The following is a 27,437-nucleotide window of genomic DNA, read 5'->3' as shown; positions in this document are numbered from 1 at the left end:
TTTGGCAGAAATAACTTTTAATGAGGTTTCTTTATATCTCTTTTTTTACCACGTTTTAATTCTGTTTTGTATTGTTTTGGCTTTGTGCTTTTTAACTGAATTGTTCTGGATTTTTAAAAAAAGCTTTTGTATGGGTATTTTGAACTGTGCCTTTTATTTAAAATGCTTTTCAACCACTATAGAGTCCGTGAAAATGGAAGTGTGGGATATACAGTTCCACAATTAAATCAATTATTAAATTTATTTTAAATATCTTTTTAATTTTAGAACAACTAAGCCGTTGGAAACCAGACTGCTGACTACTAAATGCAATATATATCCCACACACATTTTCATATAAATATCAAGTTTCCTGGTGTATGTAAAATACTAACTTAATGCTCTTCAAAAGGTGGAGACATACCCCACCAGTGAGTTCTCTCTCATATACAGATGTCTCACAGCAAATCAAGTTTCAGTTCAATCTAGGGCTCACCAACTAAATGAAGCTGGTTCCCAACTGAGAATGACCATACATTTCATTCTATTTAATTGTATGTATTGAACTCCATGTAGCTTGAGTACACTTGAGTATGCTATTGAGTATCAATATATTTGTACTGTGTGGCAGCTCATTAAAACATGTTTCAAGTATTCCAGAAAATGTGTATGTTTGTGGCTATATTTAGTTACTTTATTGACAGAAAGCAAAAATCGGTTTACAAATTTAATTTGTTGCATAAAAATAATATAAATTAAGCTACAAAGGAAATGAGTCCAACATCAAGAGTCAAAAACATAAGAGTAACCTAAACAGAACTTCCAACGTGTCTCCAATTTCTGAACACTTATCTTTAAAAAGCTTTTTAAAAAACCCTACAATTCCCATAATTGCCCCCACCAGCCAACAAAGAATGTTTTTGACAGCAAACTTCATATTTGCTAGATGCATGTCAGGCTTACTTCCCCCCTTCATTTATTCCATTACTTACCCATTATGATAACTAGATACCCGAAAATTATTTGAAGGACAAATGATTAATTCATGAAAAATTGATCATTGGCAGCAGAAAAATACACTTCCTGGGATTCTATAGAACCAGCCTATTTAGGATGTTATAGATCAAGACAAGAACCCTGAATCCAGTCGATCTATGAAATCTACTGCGAGCTTTTTTTTTTATGACAGATGCTTCCAAATTGTAAAAGAAGTATATCTTAATTAAACATGCTGGTGGAAGGAAAAGAGAAGCTGTATAATCAAGAGATAGCAAAGGTGCCACCAGCCTTTCGTGGTATCATCTTTCTCTTTTTCTTGACGAAGCTAATCTCAAAGTAATATAGTTACTACCATCTTAAGCTGCTAATAACTGACTCCTAATTAGTTGGTTTAGAGCAAAAAACATTAAACTGGAGGCGTTTGTTTTCCATTCAGGCTAATAGGTTTGCTTTTGCTAAAGTTATCCTCAGTAGTGGGACTGGGAAGCATTTCTTTAAGACTTGCTACCCATGAAGAAATGTTTGTGTTGAGTGGTTTCTTGTTGTTCTCTCGCTGGCTGTTGATTCTCTCCCTCTTCCTATTCCCTCTCCATCAGCAGACAAAGAAAAAAAAGGGGGGGGGGAGGAGTAATTCAATGTGTTTAAACCAAATTTCTATTCAAATGTAATAATATGTATGAGTGAAAAGAAACTACTAGGTAAGCCCTTTCCATTATACACATGTTTAACGTAAAGTATGATAGACTAGTAAAAACACTATTCATAGTTTTTACTATGAACATTTCAATATTTTGCTGCAAAGAAGTTTGGCATATTTTTTCTTTTTATTCATATCCTTGCAATATCACCAAGTTATCCAGCATGGGCTTTAAATGGAGAGAATTGGTAACTGGACCATGTATGACTGAGACAATAAGATGTAATCATAACTCATCTTTCTAATCCAGTATTTGGCTCATCAGTGCCATCCACAGCATTTACAGTGATAGCTGTCAAACTGGTTTACACGTTTGGCATGAGCTAAGGCTGATGACACTACGAAGCAAGCAGCAAAGTATAACCAGCTCTGAGGCTCAGTTCTGATTTACAGATGTCATTGGTCAAATATCCATTGACTTAATGATACAATGTCAAAAAACCGATGAGGAGGTAATCAAATGGAGGCAATCAGAAAAAGAGGAGGGAACAAGAATCCATATATATATATATTTGAACAAGTACCACTTATTTGTGTCATCATAGTGCAAATAAGGATGGATGTTCCACACAAGCTAACACCAAGGCTAAACACATTGGTGAACAGTTTCCTTTCCTATTTAGGATACTTTCCACCTTGTCCATTCCACTCAAACTAGGTTTGTTATGGCAAAACATGATTTCCTCCTTACTTTGCATGCAATTCTTACATATCTGAATTTGTTTAGAAGTCAGAGCCACAAAGACATACATGAGAAGAGCTCACTTAGATTAGACAAAAGCCGAATCTAGTCTACTATTCTGTTTTGTGAAATAGACAATCAGTTGCCTATAGCAACCTGACAAGTAGGACATGACAGAAATGATGCCTTCTCTCTCATCTTGGGAAACATGAGAGAGAAGGAACCATAATAATACATGATGGGAGAAAAATCATAAAATGTTCTAGGGTACAATTCAATAAAAATCAAAATGTACAATATTAAACATTAAAGGGTTTTAATTTTTCACATATAATGTAATTTATTTCCTATATATCCTGTATATGGTACTATGGTATTATTCATTAAAACCAAAACCCCCAAAATAACACACAATATGGTATTTTAAACACCTCTACTAGGCCTTTCCTTACTTATCTTTTTGTTTCCTGAACTAAACACCATCAAATGTTGGAGTCTTTCTCCATATGACTTTTTCTCGTCCTTGGTGGCCCCTTCTGAAATGTAACCCAATTTTTGGCCTTAAAATGGTAGATTATGCCATGAGAAGCAGTAAATCTTATCCCCATTTAAGTCTTTTTCTAGAAACAAGAAGGAGAAAGATGCCCACTTCCGGTTTATTTTGAATATTTTGTACCTGAAATAGGCAGGTGGTCAAATATCAACCAGTGGTGAATTGCACACATATGGCTTCTGAGCACATAATTTTATATTTTAAAAAGAAAGCTTTGGTGTTCAGGAGGACTGGAAGGCTCAAGTTGCAGTGCACATCCTGAGGACTTCATGAGGCTCCAAGGTCCAAACGTCACCAAACCCCGCACAATGTATGTGCAAAGACATAAGACCAATATCTCATGCATGGTGGCATTTAAAGCTCTCCAGAACCTCTTCAGAAAACCAGCAGAAGACATATCCAAAAATTGCAGGAAGTTGGCTGAGGTTCGGTCTACATCAGTCAATCTGTAAGTTTGGCAGATGTATGCATCAGCCATGCATGCAATCCTTTGCACCAATATTTTGTGAGCATGCTGACCAATTCCTCCATTAAGGAAGCATCATGAAAGGATCTTTGCCTTGGGAGTATTTATTTATTTATTTATTTATTTATTTAATACACTTGTATACCGCTAATATCTCAGCCTAAATCGGCGACTCATTGCGGTTTACAACATTTAAAACAACAATATTCCGATTAAAAATATAAAACACATACATATACAATACACAGTATTGGGCCACCAATACAGACCAATGCATCTCTTAAATTAAAATCATAATCCAATTTCGTTGTCTGTGATTGCCAGTCCTTGATCAGAGACTTCATCGCATCGGCTTAGCCGAATGCTTGCTCAAACAACCATGTCTTCAGTTGTTTTCGAAATACCATCAGCGAGGAGGCTGATCTTATCTCTATAGGGAGGGCATTCCAAAGCCGAAGGGCCACCACAGAAAAGGTACTGCAAAGGTTTTTCCATCAGGTTGTTTCCTCACTGAGTAGGTTCAGAATTGCCACCTTTCCTGGGATCAATAAAAAGTGTCATTCCATAAGTTCATGAACAGCCAACCATTTTTCTTTTTTAAAAAAAGTAAAGATTTATCTTATTTTACTTCTCCATCCAGCTCCCATGATCTTCTACAGGGTGAGGCAGCATAACTTCCTTTTTTAAAATGTACGCCATTCAGTCGGTTGAAGACGTAGTGGAGTGCTAGTGGTCTCGTTCGAGGCAGGAGTATAAAGTTTTGTTCTGACACAGTTCAGTTGCCATCATGTGTTGGAACAGTGAGGAGTGTGCTTTTGCCATTGAGGCCTAATTTTTGAGTGGATTTGGAGTGCCCGGCCTGCTCTCTAGATTTGGCCCCTTGAGATTTTTTTCTATGGGGTTTTTTGAAATCCTGTGTTTATGTGAACCGTCCAAGGACCCTACAAGATTTGAAGACCAACATCCAGGAAGAAATTGCCAACATAACGCCTGCTATGCTGGCAAGAGTCATGACAAACGCCAGAAATCGGTTTACTCGGTGTATGGAGAATGGAGAATGGGGGATGACACCTACCTAATTTGATCTTCAAAATTACATAAAACAAAACATTAGGTATTCCCTGCATTATATAAAAAAATCTGATTCATACAATGGGTTTTATTAAGTTTTGAATAAAGGAAGTTATGCTGCCTCACCCTGTAGTATAAATGATCAGATCTACATCTGTTTGCCTTCATAAGTTCTAATGTAAATGCTTCAATACTTCAGTATTAACACATTGGTTCTTTGAGTAGGATTTCTAAATATAATGTTGCACCCTGCTTAAGAGAAGCCTCTGACCAAATGACTCTATTATGAGTGACACTGAATATGAAATCTGGACAAAAAGAGTAGACGAGGCATGTCAGTGTGCAACCACAGGAACAGAATAGTGTTTCTGCGCTAGCTATGTGTTTATTTCAGGGAAGAAAGCTCATAAAGCCACATCCATGAAAGGCATTACTCACCACCAAAATGCAAGATATGTCTAAGGAAGAGGTTATGTTCTTGCACAGGTTGAAAAAAATTGGTAATCCAAACACAACCTAATGAAATGCAATTCTTGATTGCTAATGCAAATACAAAAAGCCGAATGCTTAAAAAGTGTATGGTGGGGGGTGGTGAAGACAGAGATAATTTGAAATCAGCAGCTTGTATTTGTCTCTGGGCAAAGTACTAAGTTCAGTATTTTAGATAGGCCAGAATTAGCAATAAAACCTGCAAAGTACAAAACACTCACCTGAAGGGTTATCCATAAACAAATACATAATCACCTATGGCAGTGACCACCAACAAATTCATATTTCATCTTTACAGTTAACAAATACTTATGATTACCCAACACATATGTACATATAGATGTGTAATTATATATTGATTAGTTTAGCTTTTAGCATAACATATGAACATATTGAATTTCTCCCAGAGTAAGAGATAATATTATTTAAAAAATTATACCCATAGAGCCTCAGCATTATGAGTAAATTTATTTTCCCCAGTAGTGCTAAAGATATGCAAAATTTTCATTTTTTTCAGAGTTGCCTAGCGAATGATTAACACCCCCTCTGCTCATTATCTTGCTTAACAAAACTTCTCTAAAAACAAATAAATCAAAAATGCCTCCAATGTTCCCGAATAAATAAATTACAGACCTGTTTCGTGGCAGCAATGATATTTTAAAAAGCTTGTGCAAGCTCATTGTAGGATTTTATTACAAAACTGCAATTTATAACAAAATTGTCTGCTTCTTCATTTTCTTCTCTATGGATCTTAGTAGCCGCAGTGGTTATGGAAGCTCTAAAAAGCAACCCATCAAAAGATGTTCACTCTCTGTCCCAATACGTTGTAGTCACACTGCTAATTAGGAGCTGATTTGCACCATAAAAATTGCTCTGAGCTGGTGCTTTCCTCTTTCCCCTCCAAAGTCAATCTTCAATGTAATGTGTAGAATAGAGAAATAAGAAGCAATTTTGCAAAGGAAAACTCCCTATTATATATTTCCTTTTGGGGCTGAAAAATGCGATATAGAAATAAAGCAAATAAATAAATAAATAAATGTATTCTAAACCATTCTAAATCAAATAGGCCTTCTGTTGGTTTTACTACAGAAACCACAAGGTGATGTAAAGAATTAGATTCATTTTCAAGGAATCAAGTTTAGTAAATGAAGGGTTCAGGGGAAATGTATGGTCTTTCTCCTTCTTTTGTTCAGTATTATGGTTCTAATATTCTCAGTATAGGACAACTCCGCCCCCCTCCTACACACACACACAACCAAGGTGAAAACAAAAATATTAGCTGGTAGAATACAGAACATGTACTGGGGGAGCCAGTATGATGTAATAAAAAAGGTAAAGGTTTCCACTTGTTGTGTCCAACTCTGGGGGTTGGTGTGCATCTGCATTTCTAAGTTGAAGAGCCGGCATTGTCCGTACATGCCTCCAAGGTCATGTGGCCGGCATGACTACATGAAGCGCTGTTACCTTCCTTCTGCAGCAGTACCTATTGATCTACTCACATTTGTATTTACACATTTTCAAACTGTTAGGATGGCAGAAACTGGGGCTAACAGTGGGAGCCCACCTTGCTCCCCAAATTTGAACTACTGACCTTTTGGTCAGTAAATTCAGCAGCTCAGCGGATTAACCTGTTGCGCTACCAGGGGCTCCCCAGTGTGATGTACTGTTTGAATATTAAAGTAGAACTCTTGGAGAGCAGGGTTCAAATCCTTGCTCAGCCACTGAAACCAAATGGGTCACCTTGGGCAAGTCATACTTTCTCATCCTAGAAAAGGTCAATAATAAATCTCCTCTAAACAAGTCTTCCCAAGAAAACTCCATGAGAGGTACACTTTAGAGCTGCCATAAATCTGAAATGACTTGAAAGCTCACAAAAAATTGGGAAATGTAGTACTGCGTGATGCCCTGAATGTTGTGTTCAGATGAAATTCTGGGCTCAACAATCATTCTGCTACAATGCTCATGTAATGGTCTTGGATTAGTGAATTGATTTTAACCTAAAAAACCTACATTAGAGCAGAAACAAAAGAGACTAGGATTTCTGTTTCCAAACTGTTCAATAATGGAAATGAAATGTATTCCCAACATTAGTATATTGAAGCAAAGAAGGGGCAAGTTGGACAGCCTTAAAACAATAAATCCTGCTCTTTTACCAAAAACAAATTGTTGCATTTTTTCATACTTATCATTATGATTCTGAAGATTTCTATGGATTTGGTTGTCTAATTTAGGAAATCAAACCTAACTGTAGAAAATCTAATTTAGAAAATCAAACCTAAAAATTAACAATGAGTATCCTAATATTTGATATCCTGGCAGAAAACATTTTCATATCAAAATTGCTAAATTAAATTCTTTATTTAGCCTTAATTCTTTATTTAGGAATGGGTTGAAATAAGGGTTCCTTTTTCAATTGTTATAGTTAATTGTCATCAAGTCAGTTTCGACTTATGAATGGCTATATCTACAGTGTAGAATTTATGTAGTTTTGCACCACTTTAACTGCCAATGTGTCGGTGCCATTGGATTTTGAAGGCTGTACAGGCTGGGCCAAAAGTCACAAAGGGGTTTCAATATTTAATCACTTGTTTTTTTAAAAAATTTTAATTTACAATCATAGCATCATATAAAGTATATATAGGAAATAAAATTACATTACATGTAAAATTATTACATACTTTTCCAAAAAAGTATTAAAACATCAGACACCTTTGTGACTTTAGGTCAGGTATGGGCAAACTTCAGCCCTCCAGGTGTTTTGGACTTCAACTCCCACAATTCCTAACAGCCTACAAACAGTTAGGAATTGTGCAAGTTGAAATCCAAACCACCTGGAGGATCGAAGTTTGTCCATGCCTGCTTTATGTCCATGCTGTAGTTAGATGAGGCACAACATTCTTTGGCAGAGAAGGATAGTAAAACTACAACTCCCATAATTACTTAACTTTGAGCCATGGTGATTAAAGTGATGTCAACCTGAATTAGTTTTAAAGTGTAGATACACCCTACATCACCCTATCATCAACAGCCCTACTCAGGTCTGGCAGACTCAGAGTAGAGGCTTCCGTGATGAAGTCTCTTTGGGGTGCTTTTATCCTTTTCCAATATAACCATTAAAAACACTAGCTGGTTATCATGTTGTTCATACTCTACATAACAAATAATCTTTCGTAAAATAAACACCTGAAAGGTTTTTTTAATCACAAAATACAAGTATTTGAAAGCATTTTCCCCATTTCACTCAGTAAGTTTAATATGCATATCCTAATAAAATCAAACAATTATCCCTGACCAACTCCCAACAGATTTTTTCTTAGCATTGAAAAAAATACCCACACACAAATTAATGTGACTGAAATATGCTTTCAGCTAACAGAGTAATATGGTAGCTATTCATCACCTGAAGTCATAAAACACTAGGTCCTGTCCTTAGCATATTCTAATGAAGCCTATCATGCAAATGAGAGTGACCTTTACTGTGCATTCTGCAAGTTCACATTTATGCAAGAAGTATATATAGTTTGCCAATACAAACTAGCCAAAGACTGCGTAATTACAGTAATCAATTAGTAGTTAGTGTCTCCCTGCTCATTTGCCGCTAATGTCAACGAAGCCATTTCACAAAGAACCAGCTCGACAGTGTCTTATTATTTTGTATTGGTAGCACTGTAGGTTCTGCAAAAGGAAACAAGATGCAAGATATTCTTTTCCTGATGGAAGCATATTGGCTATCATTCTTCACGAGAATGCGTTCATTTCTCATAGCATCTCTGTGATAAAAGTTATGTCTCCTTGAAGTGGTATTAAAGTTTTCTGGCCTCAAAAATCAAAACATTAATATTTAAATATTTAAATGAAGGACACTTTCCTGTGCAGCAGTTCAGAGAAAGTGTGGAAGATGTGGTAGAACTTGAGTCCTCATTTCAACAGATGAGTAAGCAGGCCACAGCCTTTGCTCAGCAACAGTCTATTTTGTAGACAGTTATGGATAGGAAACATTACTGGAGGTAGTAATTAAAGTAAGAACTAATACTGTCTCAGAGATGGGGGATTTTGAACAGAAATGCCATTTATCATGGCTTACCATTCCCTACAACCGAAATGAATTATCTTCTTTAGCACTTATCTGTTTCATGATCCTAAAGCTACTAAGCTGAGAGGCCACCTCCTGATTTAAATTTCATAATCTGTTATTTTAAAGTACAAAAGTGTTCACAAATACATATAATCTGTGATCAGATCAAGATAAAATGATATTTAAAGGAAAAGGTTAGAGTGTTTATTGGGAAATGTCTTGTACCCTGAAGAAATATAATTAAAAGGTGATCTAGTGAGTATAACTGAATAAAAGGGGGAAATCTAATATGTTACACAAAATATATTTATAATTGTGGTGGTTGTTACTATTATTACTATTGGCATGATGCATTGTGTTGTTAACAATTTGATTCACCAGCCATTGTTTTTGAACCTCTTCATCAAAGCTTTATCTCTCTTTTGTTCCATGTCCACTGTCATCAAATTTGATCCTGTTCTAATTTCATTCCTGACCTATATATGTTTACCATGTTGCCACTTCAAAAAACCCATTGAATGTTCTTCCAAAGAAGGGAGGAAATAACTCTTTATCTCGTGAATAACTCTTTATCTCGTGAATATATGAGACATGTAGAATAAACTGTGTAGAACCTGTAGTTTCCTATAAAAATTGCACAATAAGGAACATCTTCACTATCTTTTGGGAGAAGATTGGGTAAAACATTGGAAAATAAAAAATATTATCAGAGACAACTAAGTAGGATCTCCAAATTCAGCATGGACACACTTTTATATATTAGATGCTTAGTGTGGGTTATACTTCAGAAACACTAGGATGGAGATAGGAAACAGAAAGCAGGCTAAGATACTGTGTCCAAAATGAATAGAACTTTTCTTCTATTCAGGCCATACTCCAAAACAAGAATGGAGAATAGCCTGAAAAAATGCAGTGCAAACTTGCCAAAGGGACCTGGGTCAGGTTGCCCTTTCTAAATTTCAAATGCACATATAGACAATTATGTTTCCAATTCCAATTCAACTTCACATATGTGTGAAGTGTTCGGAATATTGCACAGGCACATACAATAACATATAAGCATGGATCTTGTGTGCCTCACCACAGATGCTTCACAGTGAAGGAAAGACAATGAATTCGGTGAACAAGTGGTAGCTAACTCTGAGTGGTGTATTTCCATATCCACAGCTTCCAGAAAGAACCTTAGAACAAAAGGTGGTTTGGGAGAAATGGCTTAGAAAATTATCAAAGATGATCTGGTAAGCCACTTCTTCTAGAAGTTCTTTAGTTCTTTAGATCTACTTCCATCCTTTGGACTGGAAAACCCCTACAACTCCCAACGGCCATTGCTGCTGCCTTCTCTTAATCCACCATTCTAGCACAATGAAATAGCGCAGTCCATCAAAAGACTTCAAGGCATCTGTTCTCAACAGGGAAACAAACCTCATTGAACTTTGGCGAACATTTGACATCTAAATTGACAGATGTACTAAAAAAAATCCACTCTTACATCTTTTATCCCGGTGTGCGTAAGATGTTTTGGACTGTACTTCCCAGGCCCGTAGCCAGGATTTTGTTTCGGGGGGGGGGGGCTAAAAAATTTTCAGGGGGGTGTCGGGGAGGGCTGAGTTTCGGGGGGGGCTGAGTGAAAGAGGGTCTAGCCTAGCAAACCTTTTGTATCATTACCCCAATACCCCCATGCATATGGGATACATTGAGTATGGTGATCAGATCATGATATGAATAAACATAACAGTTTAAATAATGCACCAGTAAGGCCTTTTCACGAACCACCATGAGAATTTCGGGGGGGGGCTGAAGCCCCTCAAGCCCCCCCCCCCCCCGGCTACATGCCTGGTACTTCCCATCACCCCTAGCCAATATATGCAATGATCAAGGATTATGAGCTGTTCCTCAGATAATCTGGAAAGCATTAGGTTGGGAATGCTTGTGGCATGGAAACGCAAAAATGTTTTGCTTTAAAAAAAACAAGTAATCACAGCACAAGTATTGCCAATATACAAATGCTAAAGGAGAATAAAATAAATAATCACCGCACAGTGGTTTTTCATCTTTCTACATAGACAAATTTCTCAGAATTGATGACCACATTGGAATATAATCAATAAAAATGAGAAAAAAGAAGTTTCCAAGAGCTGTGAAATAAATTTCAGGAGAAAAAAAGTTGCAAGCTACACATATGTTTCATCCTTCAGTTGCCATATGAATAGATTATTAATACGATGAATAAAACCAATGTTTTGAAACAATCTTTCTAAGACTGGATATACATTGCCATATAACCCAGATTATTGAAGCAAATAATCCATATTATCTGCTTTGAACTGGATTATATGGGTCTACATTGCCATATAATCCAGTTCAAAGCAGATAATATGGATTTTATATAGCAGTGTAGATCGGGCCAAAGAATCAACTCAATGTGGAAGCAGGACTGCTTTGGTTACACAATAAAATGCATGAGTACATTACATAGGTACCAAGTAGCAACAGTAAGAACTGACCATGGAACAACAGACTGGTTCAAGATTGGGAAAGGCGTACGGCAAGGCTGCATCCTCTCACCCAACCTTTTTAACTTGTATGCAGAACACATCATGCGATGTGCGGGGCTGGATGAATGCAAAGCTGGGGTGAAAATTGCTGGAAGAAACATTAACAACATCAGATATGCAGATGACACCACTCTGATGGCCGAAAGCGAGGAGGAGCTGAGGAGCCTTCTAATCAAGGTGAAAGAAGAAAGCGCAAAAGCTGGGTTGCAGCTAAACGTCAAAAAAACCAAGATTATGGCAACAAGAATGATTGACAACTGGAAAATAGAGGGAGAAACCGTGGAGGCCGTGACAGACTTTGTATTTCTAGGCGCAAAGATTACTGCAGATGCAGACTGTAGCCAGGAAATCAGAAGACGCTTACTTCTTGGGAGGAGAGCAATGTCCAGTCTCGATAAAATAGTGAAGAGTAGAGACATCAGACTGGCAACAAAGATCCGCCTAGTCAAAGCCATGGTATTCCCTGTAGTAACCTACGGATGCGAGAGCTGGACCTTAGGGAAGGCTGAGCGAAGGAAGATCGATGCTTTTGAGCTGTGGTGCTGGAGGAAAGTGCTGAGAGTGCCTTGGACTGCGAGAAGATCCAACCAGTCCATCCTCCAGGAAATAAAGCCCGACTGCTCACTGGAGGGAAAGATACTAGAGACAAAGTTGAAGTACTTTGGCCACATCATGAGGAGACAGGAAAGCCTAGAGAAGACAATTATGCTGGGGAAAGTGGAAGGCAAAAGGAAGAGGGGCCGACCAAGGGCAAGATGGATGGATGGCATCCTTGAAGTGACTGGACTGACCTTGAGGGAGCTGGGGGTGGTAACGGCCGACAGGGAGCTCTGGCGTAGGCTGGTCCATGAGGTCACGAAGAGTCGGAGACGACTGAACGTATGAACAACAACAACACATTACATAGGTGCATAATGTTACATGCTGCAAAAGTATTTCTTGTTACAGAAATAAGATTTCCTTACCTCCTCTCACAGGTAAAACTTCATTTTGTATTTTCACAATACAGCACGTAAGTACATATAGGGTATGCAAAGAAGAATTTTAGAACTAAAAACAGAAGTGTGGGAGTTTTTTAATGGTTGAGCTCCGTTGAGTTTAGGCTTTTTTCTTAAAATAACAGTGCGGTCTAGAGAAATTGGAACATGAGAATGGGGGCAAGCTCTTACTGTGCTGCTGACTCTATTTACATTTTCTTGGTGTTTCTTGCAACAGAAGCAAAAGACGGTGGTAATAAAGCTTGTGAAACTGTATGCCTCGCTCTACAAGTTTTCCCACAGTAATCTGACTTTGGTCAACGAAATACAGCACTCGATTACAAAAGGTGATAGTATGCTTAGTTTAAGTTAAACCAACATGTGTTTTAAATATCTTCCTTTCTCAATACAGCTATCAAATGTTGTGTGAAAAGTCAGCAATGTTTACATACATCCCAACCATTTTGCATAAGCGAATACGCTTCTAGAGAAAGCTAAAAACTCACCCAACCACACTAGGTAATTGTCCATTTCCTCCATTTGTATCCCAAACATCCACCTATTAAAAATATCTTTATCAGACGATAGGACACCCGAAAGGTTAAAAAAAACTTTTTTAAAAAACATTGTTTCCATGGTGATATTCAGGGGGAAAAGAGCAATCAAGCAGCAATAAGCGGAGTGACATTGAAGATTTATTGGTTTACTTCTGCATAGTGCTGGAACCAGTCACCTCACGCAGCGTCAAACACGTACAACTTGTCGATACTGACACAGAGCCAAACAGCAGGAGGATAGCTCTTTTCGTGCTTGTCAAGCCGTACACTGATGGGGGCCTCTGACAGTTACTGAGAGGGGACAACAGGGAACTAGACGAGCAAAGGGGAAAAAATAACCAGCATATTTGAAAGGCCTAAGGCTCCTCGCAGATAACGTCAAGAGGCAGTGGGCAAGACCTCATGGAACAGTCATCTGACTCATATCAAAGAAAAGGCTAACATGAAATGCTTCAGAAAGCAGAAGACTAACTGATCATTGCTGATATACCACCGGATGATGCCTTTATGATAAACATTCACGACAACTTGTGACCAGAGTGCTGTTACAACACTAATTGTCCATGAAAGCTGACCTGCAGCAAAGCAGCAGAGTTCAGTTTCGATAGGCCTGGCTCAAGAGTACAAACATGATTGCACACGACAGAAGACATCCACGCATCAAAAATCTCTGTAAAAGTCTGACATGACTTTACACAGTGCAAAAAATGAAACACAGAGCTTAACAGTGCTTTGCTTAAGAAAACGTGAGGCTGACATCTTCTTAGAGACCTTCCATAGCTAAACAGGCTACAACAAGCAAGTAGAATGCACAAAGAGATGCTACTGTGGCTTTTAAATATTACATGTACCCATTGTTTATATATTGTATTTATTTAAATTTATTTGTTTATTTACACACTGCTCTTGCTGTCTGGGTCCCAGAGTTTATAAAACCCAACACAAAAAGGATGGGGTTAGGAATGGAAAACAAGAAAATACAAGCACCAAATTTAAAGTTCATATAATTTTTAAGAACAAACAGACAATGCTATAAATGAAGTTCTTGGTCTTCATATAATTTGTTAAAATGGATACCTTCCAAAGAGAAAAGTCAATTTTTGTCACACTCTCAGACCTACTTCTTATCAACTGGCTGTCGGATGAAAACAGAAAGAATAGCAAATCTTTGGAAAACTGGTTTATCAGTAGAGCTAATGTTGTCCCACTTGCTTTCTTGCTCCTCCTGGGAGAGAGACAACAGCCTCATGAAACTAGTTTCTCAGCAGCACTGCTGAAGATTTAGGACCTCTTCACATGGGCCCAAATTCAACAGCGGCAACGGCTCCCATCACACCCCAGAAAGCTACTTTTGGAGCAGGCCAGTGAGTGAACTGCCGCAAAACCCCTGGTGCCACCAAAAAAGTTGCTGCCACCAGTCGACGGGAAGCTCCCCGTCTTTCCATTACGAAAGATGGGCCGAGTCGGCTCAGAGGCTTCCCCCCTCCTGTGATGAGGTAGGAGGGAAGCCAGGATGATGTGGGGGCACCAGGTCCCCATGTTCCCTGGGTGGTGGCTGCCAGGATCGCTATGATCCATGGCAATACCCAATTATTCTGGCAGTGCGTGTGACAAGGTCCTTGGTTTCTTGTTTCTACCAATGCTACAGTATGATATGGAAAGGAAGGAGAGGGGAGAGGGAGAAAGAAAAAATGATAGCACTCTTAAAACAAAGATTGTAAAACTATCTGAAGTTTTGTGTCTCTTGACAATATTTACTGCTTGCCCAGCTTGTTTTGTAAGCATTGGCTGCTTTGAATTGTAAATTTTATGGCTTTTATGCAACATTTACTTTCTCTTTGTTACAAAACTAAATGAGCGATTCTGATAGACTAGTAGAGACACTCATAGTTGTTGTCCACCTCTCTTAGTTTTGTCACTGTACATACTTTTTTTCCAAGTCTAGTGACAATATCAGATGTGAGTTAAGGCAGATAAAAAGTGCTTGAAGCACCTGAAGTCTGAAGCATTGTCACATGTGTACAAGCATGCAGTTGTAAAAGACAGAACTGTGTTAACCCACTATGGCAACATGGCAGTCTGTTATGCTAATGGTTGCATTTTGCATGGTCACACAGTGGAGAAAAGGTACAGAAAAGTCATTGACATCAGGAAGGGTTGCCAAATCTGAGCAGCCAATTTTTCTAGTTTCCTCTTTAGTCAAAAGTGGTTGCAGCTGGAGAGTAGATGTTGGCCAAAGATAGATTTGCTACACTGCCTAAGCTAGCTTTACATAAAGCCCCTAGGTTCCTAGAATACAATGCACATTCCCGGCAAACGAGGAAATAGGCTGACTTTCCATCCCAATAACCATTTTACCAGCCTTTTCCTCTTTGCAAATATGTTCTTGGGCTTTTTCAGCTTGCCACTGCTATGGTTAAGTGGGCGACTTTTCCAAGTCTAATTTCTGATTCTTACATATGTTTAGATTTTTTTTCAAAATGTATTTCATTTATGGCTGAGATCATGCTGGGCACTTACACTGGCCTAAGCATGTCGCTGTAATTATCCAGCAGAATCTCAGCTACAGAGTAAGCCATTTTTATACATGCATTTTTCTTTAATTTACATCATAGCTAGAATGCAATGAGATTGGACTTGTAAAAGTCTCACTGAAAATCAGTGAAATTTAGATATTAAGTATGCACTGATTTGAATGGGATTTTGCATACATCTTTGTTTCAAAATGAGACCATAGTGCTAATTAAATAACAATAACAAATTAGAATACAATTTTCTAAACTTTGAGGTACAAATGGCAAACAGAAATGGCTTTGTGATCTGAACTGGAGAATCCATATCAGTGCTTTATTAGGACTATTTTGTTGAGGAACATAAATATTTACACAAAACCAAATTTACATTATTTTATAAAAACTGGGAAATGTACAATATTTTGTAAAGTCTAGTGTGTAGCATTATTACGTAGAAGAATGTCTCAACTGGAAAATAATTACATTTCTGCTGATGACTTCTCAGAATAATTTAATATAGAGATGCATTTAATTTTTTAGGAAGGCTGCTTTGAGAACTTTATTTTCTATTTGAAGTTATAGATATTGTGACATTGGCATTTTTAATAAGCTAAAATAATATAAGGAATTTTTCTCCATAGTAATTTAAATTACATTTAATTCTTTTCAATTTATTTATTATATCTTCTTAAATTTAGCACAGACCATACCAAAAGCAATATTTTAATTGATAGTGTTTTTAGTCTTAAACTTTTAAACTAATATAGTGCATAAAATGAAGAACATTAATTCATAGAAAATACTTAAATTAATGTCTGAATTGGTTCAGTGTTTAGACAGAATTAAAATAGCTGAAATTGAATTTGGTTAATTATTCAGTGAAACTCAAAACTATGTACTTAAAGAAAATAACAGATTGCAATTTATATAATATGAGGGAAAATAATAAACATTTTAAACCAAATATAATAGAATTAATGTTCCGAAACTAAAAATGAGGGTATTACAAATGTGAAAAAAGAGCACTGTAGCAACATACTGCAGTATAGATGCAAATGTAATATAATACATGCAACTGAATATAAACTCATACGGTGAAGTTAAGCCATCAGTCTATGCCAGCAGAGTCAAGGGCTAAAACCAATGTTAGTTACAATGACAGTAGAGAATGACATGATAATTAAGCGAACTTATATCGCTACACTTTATTATTTTTTATTGATTTCAGTGGGCCTCCTTAGTTGAGACAAACAATGCATTTAACTGAAGATGCATCTAAACTCCCCTTTAATTTCTTGCTTATTATGGCTCTATAATGATACATATTTTAAAAATATTTCCAAAAGTTGAGTTTCCATTCTATCTTGGAATGGAAACTCAAAAGGGGGAAAGTCTGTCTATGTTAAAAAGCTTGCATAGATGGAAAATGGAGAACAATATATTCCCTTTTTTTAAAAGTACTTCTTGTAAATTTGGAACACTTACTCAGGAACATCTTTTTTTCCATCCCCCCCCCCAACTCTTTATTTTTGAGTATATTCAAATATGTAGAAGTTATTATAAAGATATCTAATGGACTGCTTATTTCAAATGGAAATCCTATACAAGCTGACCTGGAAGTAGGAATCATGGATCTCAATGGGGTTTACTTCTGAGCAGACATGCATAGAAATGCTGTTAATCAAGTTCTCATTTAAACCTCTCCTTTTCTGAACACATCCATGTTGGGAAAACTTTTGACACAATACATCATTGCTTCTCTAATCCTAAAGGGCATTTGTAGAATGGGCAGAGAGAGGAACCCATTTATAATGGCTTTTACGGACTAATAATTTTAGTCAAAGGTCAAAGTTGGCAATGGTCCCTGAAGAATAGTACAGCAGGAAGATCAAATTAATAGTTTAAAATCATTACGTATAATCAATGCCGAGCAAGCACACCATTAAAGGGCAAAGCAAAGAAACAGTTATCGCCAACAAGAAAACACGAAGAGTCAGACAGGTAGCAGGACCTTAGATGAGAAACTATAAAGCTCACAGATACAAAGGGGAATACTAGCGGGATCAAGTTAAAGTATTTGGGGGGGAAACCAACAGCTTCAGCTGTGTTCTCAGTTTGAGAAGAGCGAGTTGGGCTCAGTTTGATAAGAGAGAAGTAGATTCACCCTCAAATATTACTCATCATTCTTTTTTATTTATTCATCAGATTTATCCCTTTTCTAGTAAAAATAATACTCAAAATGACTAAAGAAATCAGAACCGTGCAAATGCATCACCGACAGTTATAGTGGTGTGGGTAGATATGTAAATCTGGAACTACTTCATCCTTATATGAATACCACTCAAAATGGGTTTAGAAATATGGTCGTTTTCATCCCATTGTGGGAGAAAACCAATATTCTTCCATAACATTCTCCCAATCCTCTAATGTCCTGGGAAAAAAACCAGTGGGCTTTCTGTGCAAAAATTGATTTCTTATATATTAAAAAAAAAACCCTTTTTCTGACAAAAAAAGCTGCAGAAGTGGAGGTGAATATCAATACTTCCAAACCTTTGAACATCATTTATTTATTTATTTATTTTGTGTATTTCTACTCTGCCCTTCTCAACCCCCGAGGTGGGACTCAGGGCGGCTCAAGGGGAGAAAATTGTCCAAAATTTGTTTATCATTCTTAAAAATTGGATTTTTCTGCTGTTGGAGAATCTGGTTTTCAACCTAAAAACAATAATTATAAATATTCTTTCTATCCATGTTATTGAGAAAGAAGAGTCTTTTCCTGAAAGTGAATGAATGAATATGTATCCATTCCAAAACTGGTTTCTTTTTTTTCTGTTTAACTTTCTGGTACACATGCATTCGACAAAGCCAATATTTCATGGACATTTGTGGATAAGAGGGTGGACTACCCTTCTTAATATTTCCACTACCACATATTATTTATATAGTGCTGCAGCTTATATTTTTACATTTCTTTCATATGTATGACTTTTTTTATCCTGTTCTGCAGAATTGAGAACTTGACTCAACTTCTAACCAATCATTTTCAGTCTACAATCAAAGACATTAGGGGCAAGGAAGCAATACTATTTAACTGTTTAATAACAAATATTCAAGTAAACTGAAAGCAAACCATAAACAATACATAATAATAAAAACCAAAAAGACAAAACAATAAACTAGGACAGAAGACAGTTGACAAAAAAATTTCCACAGGGAAAAGCAATATTTTTTTCCATTGGTTTCTAAACATAAGTAGCAAAAAGAAGAACATATCTTGTTTAGTAACATGGATTCTCTATTGGTAGACTAGTAGTCTTGTTTTGCTCATGGTAAAGATCAATTTGAGAGTTTCTTCCACCTTTTTTATATTAACACTGATACGTTGCCTGCTTCCCATTTCACATTTCCAGACATAAAATTGCACAAAATTAGCTCCTATTTGTAAGCAATAACAATGAACTAGAACAGCTTTATTTATTCAATATTTGTCTGACTATATCATTAAATCCTCCAGGAGGGGGGTCTTACTTATGCATCCTAAAATGTTCTCTTTGCTAAAGGATGAAAATCTAAGGATGATCCCAGAGAATTTGGTTCACTAACATTTTTTCTTCTCCTGCAACAAAAGAAAGTTGAGCAAGTAAATCATGACTAGTTACATGCTAATATAACTACAGAAAGAGAACAAACTTTGCTATTGTTTTGAAAGGTAAGATATTTTAAAAGAAGGAAAAGAATTAAGTATCATGCTATTTTCTAAAGCTTTAGTTCACAACAGCATACAATTATAGCCTACACCAGCAAGCTTGTGCATAAAAAAGTTCAACTAGAGAAAATATGTTGCAATTATTATTTCTACTTCCTGCCAATACAGTTACCCGTATTTACTCTAATGCATCATCGACTCTAATGCGCACCTCAATTTTCCAAACCCTGATACTAGTATAGTTTACTCCCCGGTGCCTGACCAGCAAATCCTGGAAGTATTTTAAAACTCACTGTGGGGAATATATGTTGGTATTGGTAAATGTTGTGGTTGTTACGTTTAAGTATCGTATTTGTTTATATGTTCGTCTATTCGCTTGTACGTTTGTCTGTATTGTCTCTTTGCACTAATACACTTCTCTAAGACTAAATAATCCAAATAAACACATTTACAAAAAAAAATTTCCAAACCCTGAAACCAAAAAAACGTATTTGCTCGTGAATATAATGCGCAGTGGCTGCCTGCTTATAATTGCTTCTTTAAAAACAAAAGTGTAAGAACATCAAAGCATTCAACAATTGAAAAGAAAACCTTGGGGTGCATTTATGCTGTAGAATGAATCCATTTTACTGTCCTGGCACAATGCAATGGGGTCATGGGGGCTGTAGTTTGGTACCATGTGGGCTGTCAAAAATGCCTCACCAAACTACAAATCCCAGCATTGCAAAGCATTGAGTTATGACAATTATATTAGAGATGGCATCCCCCAAGAGGAGCTCCAGGTGCTCCTGAAGCAGCTTCCCTTTTTGCTTTAGATTACTGTATTATGTGAATCCAATGTGCACCCTAATTTTGGGAAGGTAATTTAGCCAAAAAAGTTGAGCATTAGATTCAAGTAAATATGGTAATTCAGAACTGTCTGTTCATAAAAATATTTTGGTAAGATGTTGATAGGTCATTTTATCCATCTTAATCTACTCTTATATGGCCAGTAATAATGTGACAAGGACCTTACTGTTGTTAGTACATTCAGGAAAAACTAGCGTTAAATGAAGACTCTTCAGGAATTCAATGAATAATCATAGCGGTGTTTTTTCTGCAACTCTTCCTAAAAGATAGTCCCTTTGTTTACATTTGCCTCACTTCACTTTCTTTGCAGGTATTACTGTTGGACCTCCATATCCACAGATTCTGCATCTATGAATTTAACCATCCAGTACCACCCTCCCCTGCCAAAAAAAGAAAACAAACCAAGCCCAAAATTTAATTTGTATAAGAGACAGCATTATATACTACCACCATTATATATAATGGACCTGGGACATCCATAAATCTTGGTATCTACAGAAGGCCCTCAAACCAAATCCCAGCAGATACCAAGATCATATAAGGTAGGCAAATCTGAATGGTTAAGCTTTGTTCTGACATCCCCTCAATCACTGTGTAATGCCAGTTTAAAAAGACAATGCATTGAACTAATACAGGGAGTGTGGGATGGAAAACACTGAACAAAACTGGAAAAAAAATCAATATTTACAAATTGTCCTCCAAAATATTGTTTTTAACATGTAATTCAAAGGAAGAAAATAAGTACTGTGCCTTCAACAGTACTACTTTTAATAGTACTAACCTATACCGGTCCTACAAAGCTTCCTTTTTGCAGCCATAATGCTTTGATAGGAATATACCTACACCAGAGGGAAGGAGATGTACACAAGTATGTATCTTGAACTTAGGATGCTAACCTAATTCCAATGTAACATGCACAGATAAAAACAGTTTTCTAGCAGAATTTGATTGCTCTTTCCAGTTGTGCAAGTTGTAACACATTTATCCTTGTGCTTGCTAAGCAGACTACTGTGTGTGCAACGAAATGGACACCCCGTTACACAACTAGAATCTCACTTTGCATATAATCTAGAATTGAGAGTTCAATGTCAAAGCTGTCAGCAAAACAATACTGTTAAGTATTGGCCACTTTTTGTCAATAGTCATAAAACCGTCTCTGCTTTTACACTATCTAAGTTAATACCACTAGTTGTCTTTATTTAATCATTCACCAGAATAAAACAAAATAAAAATATTCTCCTCTAATGTGTGGTTTAGAGTAGACTAGCTGCTTGGCAAATATTGGTAGTTTTCCATTTTAACCATGTTCTTCCAGCACAAGCCCTAAGTTATTGCAGTGGGCTACAGAATTCATGTGAGATGCAAAGTCAGATTAGCTATCAGATCACATATTTAAAAACAGACATTTAAATTTTTTGCAAGAACTCAATCCCCTATTGCCTATGCCACCAGTTTTGCCAAGTGCATGTCATTCGAAGTAGGATTTTTGACTAGACAAAAAATAGTAGATTTTGGGACTGCCTTGACTAATATGACCTACCACATTTTTTCCAAATACATAAATCAGATGTTATGTGAGTTCCCCAAGACCAGGACTACGAGCTCTAGCTCTGTAGTACATTATGTAAATAAGAATTAGGTCAGATAATCTGAAGGACTGAATCTCATTCTACAAACGTCCCTGATTCTTAAGACCTTTGGATGAAGAGTCATAGATGGGTCTGGTGAAAATGCAGAAGAGAGTCTACTTAGAGGAGGTTTCCAAATTTTTACACTCCTTTGTACATGAGATTGAGATGGACCCTTGTCTACCCCCTTTTGTGCTGATGGGCAAAGATAATTTTATTTAGGCAGGTCTTTGGCTTTTGCGTTACTTTGGCAAAAATATATTTTAATGATGTGTGTTACGCTTTTACTGCATTTAAGTGTTTTAACCTATTCTATTTTTTTTAAGATAGGAGGGTTCTTTAATGTTTTTATTTAATTTCTGTATAAAACAGGTTGAAATGTAGTTTGTTTTTAATTGCTGTGAACCACAAATACAATTCCATGGACATAGCTGATATAGCAATGAATGTGATTTTTTTCATAATTTTGTGATTTTAACCTTAGTTTTTAAAAAAATAAAAGCAAGAACAGGGCTTTTTCAGAAAAATGAAATACTGAAAGAGGTGACACAGAGGTTTCTTCTTCTATATCGTTTTGGTGAGATGCCATATAATCAGCCAATTCACTCCCTTCAGTGCCAAAACATGTCGCTTAACCTTATGAAACGACACTTCAAAACACTGCTTGATAGCTTAGGAGATTGTGTTCCTTCTTCCAGGTGCTGCAAATTATCCAATAAACATAAACTGATTTCCATAAGAAATGCTAGCCTCGTCATACAACCTTTGTGTATATTCTTAAAAGTCCTTGATTTTGAAACAGTTGAAAGTACTGTGTCAGAACAAAGTGAAAGTGGGATCATTAGCCTTCAAATTTGACAAATAAGAGAGACATAAACAAGTGTCAAGATAATTAAAATGGCATTGTTCAGTTTTTAGAAGAAAAAATGGAATGTACAAGAAATATTAAGCTAACAAAGAAAGAGCAAATATGGGAAAGAAAAAATGACAGTTATCTGCAAAATTCATAAATGTGTCTTTTGTATAACTATAATGATCATATTTTATGCTGTCATTTTACATTTAATTGCTCACCCTGGTACTTTTCTTCATAGAAGCCATCAGTACCCCACAGAGCCAGATGCTGAATTGCAAAAAAACATACTGTGACCACAGACTTATAGGAAAGTAACTTTGCTGAGCTCTGGTGTATGACAAGTTAATTTTTGCAATTACACATTCCCAAGAATAAATGAAACCGCAGGCCATTACTATTCCGTATCATTAAAAAGAGGAGGGGGAGGAGGGAAAGCCTCTATCATAATGCCCTCAAAATCAGTTTTCCATTATTTTGACATATGAAAGCAACTTTTCAAGCTGTTTTCCTGCAATATGACCTAGTAAAATAAGCACCACCTCGGCTGAAATGCATAAACATCTTGAATTGTGAAAAGACAGGGGAAACTACAGTCTATGGATAATATGCAATGCCAAGCTATCACATGGCTAAGGAAAGATATGTTCAATGCTGCGTGAGAAGTATCTCACTCACAGCTATTTGCTCGGTTACGTTATATCCAATATAAAGTATTAAAGAGATAAGGTTGTTCTGCTGTCATGCAGCCCGGAACTATTCCCTACTCATTCATCTAGCCACAAGATGTAAAATGTACCAAAAATCTAAACACCAGCACTGTCCATCAATGTCAAATCCACTGGGCAATCAAACAGCAGGAGAGTACCTATCATTACGGAACATGGCCTGTACATTTTCTGTAGCTGTGCATACATCTCAGGGAATGGAACAATGAGCACGATGGTTATTTAAAATATAATAATTTAACACAACTTAGCTCTCTTTGGAGCATTTCTTTTACACAGACTGGAGGGCTTAGTCTATGGTTGCAATCAATATACCATCATACCTTTTTAATGTACATCTAAGGAATCGAAAGAAGGAAAGAAAGAAAGAAAGAAAGAAAGAAAGAAAGAATATTGAACCATCATGAAGGTTATATCCAGTTGTGACAAGGACCACACACAGGATGACCACAAAACTGTATCCACACATTTGTTCATTGGCAAATTTTTGTTTTGTTGTAGATTTGCAAACAAAAACACTGGTAGACTATTCTCCTCAGGGAATTTGGTCATGTTGCCCATGTAAACTAGTCCAAAAACTATGTTCTTAGAAGCTTAGGAACAAAAAAGTACATCCCAAATATGTAAGTCATATAAACTTAGTGGTGAAGAAAATTTTAAATCTAAATAATTTTTAACATAGACCTTTGGGTTTGATTTTTTTTCCAAGTAGAGATGGCAAGTGTAAGTGGAGAAAAAAAACTACGTTTATACAGCTCATAATTTTTACCTGTTTTCATACTAGCCATAACAGAGGGACACCTGTTTCTGTTCTGATAGCTGGCAATAGGAAAGGGGACATAGCCAAGTGGCTGAAGTAGTAAGTAACTTGCTGAAGATCTTTAACGTATAAAGGAAAGATCTCTAAAGATCATACTAGGAAATATACTTTTGTGCATTTTGTGCATTTACTATATGCTCTTATTTAGAAGTGACATTTTTTTAAGGAGTAGAAGGGATCTCTTTATCCTAGCACATACTTTTTCTCAGCTTTGCATCATGCAGAGACAAATCTTTTGTTTTGTGAATGGTCATAAAGGTAAACACAAACTTAACTTGCAAGTCTGATTTCTGAGGCAAAGAACTGTAAAGAAAGCATGTTGTCAAAGAGAAAGACATGGTATCTAAAGTATATACACATTTCCTTTAAAATCTGTATCAGTGTTCGAGTATCTGGAGCCTAGAACAAGAAAATGTTCCAATAAGATACTCATTCTCATTAATTAATCATTCAGAAATATTAAAATACCTATAAATTCCACCCATCCTGAAAGAAAGGTCATATCTACTATGCTTTATTCAATCTCATAGTGAAATATTTTATTGCCGTTGCTCATGCAGCATTTCACGTATTTAACAACATTTAATCAAGTAATCAAACTTTTATATTTCAGGTTCTAGTACATATATTAAAAGCAAACACATATTGTCTGAAATTATTTGCCATGTGTATAGTTTTTGTTTTAATATATCTCACCTGCCAACAATATCTTTTGATATGTGAAAAGTGTCAGGATTGCCATTAATTGTTTGATTTGCAGTGAGACACACTGAACTACAGTAAAATTTAATAATATTTGAACATATTTTGTTGAACAAATGCTGCTAGGAACAAGTACAAGGAAGATGTAGGGAAAAACACCCATGATGCTTGTTATAAAACAGGAGTATTACAAAAACCAATTATATCTTTTCATTCTCTTTTGCTTAATTAAAGCAAAAAGCATCACTATCTTTCTCAGCAGTAATCATGTGGAAGCTGTATAGCACAGATACAGTAATTAACTTAACCTTATCATTTAACTGTATTGGGTCATTCAAGTGAAGCACAGTATCAAAGCTCGGAATCAATGCTGTAATGCTAACATCTGAAGTAGTTAAGAGATTGAATAATGCCATCTGTGAATGGACAGCCTTTGTTCCTGCTTAGCTATGCTGAATAAATGCTCCTGCTCATAACTTTAATATGTCAGCTTAACCATTTAATCATTGTACATTAATACATTATCAATATCGGGAACATGTAGGTACAAAATTACTTGTCAAAGGGATTAGATATTAGCGATTTTTGTGCATAAATGCAACACACTGGGGATTTTGTCTTAATTATAAACCCACACCACAGAATATTTATATTTTACAGTTTTATATATGCACTGGTGTGGAGTTTTGGGCAACTGGTGCTAAACAAACAATTTCTACTATTCTTAATGTGCTACAGAAATCCAACAAAATCATATTGTCTTTACTGTACCAAAAACATGTCAGTTGCTAAATCAAAGTTCACCTGTGAATCTAAAAGCATTTGTGGCATAAATTATCACTCAGATCTTTGAAATGCTTACTCAGAACTATCAAAATAGTCCTTCTTTTTTATTTTAGGCTCATAGCAACTAAAATATTACGTTTCATTTCTGTATAAATTGTTCATGGTTAATATTTCCAAGGGCAGTTCTGATTTGGAGGCACCTATAGCCTAGGAATTCTTTCCACGTTGTTATAAAATGCTTTTAGCTCATTTAACACTTTGCTGATATTTTTTCATATAAAAAAATATGTTGCCAGAGACAGTATTCTGAGATCCTTCACTTTCACCAAGTCAGACACTAAATCATAAGGGATGATAATCAGCAAATTCTCTCCGACAGGCCCTAAGCCTGCTGAGGTAATGCAGCTGACAAACTTTGATGCGCCGTGCCCGGGCACATTATGTTCATGTAGTGTGTACATCTGGGCACTCTTTATGGCGATGCAGCAAACAGCCAATCATTTATTCCACTCTAATTAGCACACATGTAAATCCTCACCAATCAAGCCACTCACAGGGTTACTGTTGTGGCAGCCGTACAGCAAAGCTGGCAGGACATGTGAAGAAAGTACAAGACGCAACTATTGGGTTTGATTTGAACCTGCCATCACATCATGGCAGGTCCCCCCAGTCCTGACTGTTACCAGCTCTCCCCTTCAAAACCCATCACCGAGAGACACAAGAAAAAGGTCATCAGGCAGACACTGATTGGCCAAGATGCTTTGATTCTTCGCAAGCTTTGGGAGTACACCTGAAGCGACAGTCCTCTCCAATAGCTAACAGCACACTAGCTGTGGCATGCAAAAGTCAAGCGTTGCTTTCAAACACACCTCACAGCATGGGATGCGTGTTAACTTCAAAGAAGCACTTGTCCACCTCAGTTTTGCAAATCTTTATATTTTACTCAGAAATTCTCTAACAGAGAGCAGCATCTCTCCCCCCTGCTTTCTTCCTACAAAACCAACATCCCCTACACAAATGCTAAGTCCTACATCATCAATACCAGAAATTATGGGTTTTCAGTATCAATAATTGTTTTCTTTACACAACATATTGATGAACTTTTCACATCTGGGCATCCACAATGCAATTACTTTATTATTTTAAAAAAGGAAATCTAGTTAGATTTCTTATTGTTATTTTCCAACAATATTTTTTAATGTTTAGAGTGCACAAATCAATTAGTCACAGTTTGCTGTTTATTTTCTGAAAACAAAATGCAAAGAATCCTTATTACTATTGTGCTTTCAGTATCACCATTACGAATCCCGGACTGAATTAGCCATATCTACAGGTGAACAAAGGAAGATTGGATTATCTGTTAGAAACTTTTTCCACTTGTGCTCCCGTTAATCTTCATTTGCTGCAAGTAAACATGCTCCTAAATTGATTTGTTATATCACACAAATTAATGAAGCAATTAACTCCAAATGCTTTGGCAGCCGTTCATATTTCAAATGATTTTTGGATAAAGTACCCCCCAAATTCAATTATTTCTATAAAATTAGACTGAAAATGATCACTCAGGAGAGTCAGAAAGATGGGGCCTGCACATATTCATAAAGGACATGAAACAAAATTAAAATATAAATCCAGTTAGGTATGCGCTTAAATGTAACATTCAGTAGATTTTTAAAAATATTTATTGGTGTTTTAGCAAAAGAATATAAGAATACTGACAGCTTAAGCAAAAATATTCAACGGGGTTGAAGC

General features: G+C 36.4%; 1 protein-coding gene across 1 annotated transcript in view; it reads right to left on the bottom strand.

The window, feature by feature from the left end:
- ZNF407 (zinc finger protein 407) overlaps nucleotides 1-27,437 on the bottom strand; it is a 400,216-nt gene that overhangs the window by 265,752 nt on the left and 107,027 nt on the right. The window lies entirely within an intron of this gene.

Source organism: Anolis sagrei, chromosome 4, assembly GCF_037176765.1.
Source record: "Anolis sagrei isolate rAnoSag1 chromosome 4, rAnoSag1.mat, whole genome shotgun sequence".
Taxonomy (NCBI): domain Eukaryota; kingdom Metazoa; phylum Chordata; class Lepidosauria; order Squamata; family Dactyloidae; genus Anolis; species Anolis sagrei.
The sequence above is the reverse complement of the archived record's forward strand: the minus strand, read 5'-3'. Positions and strand labels throughout refer to the sequence as shown.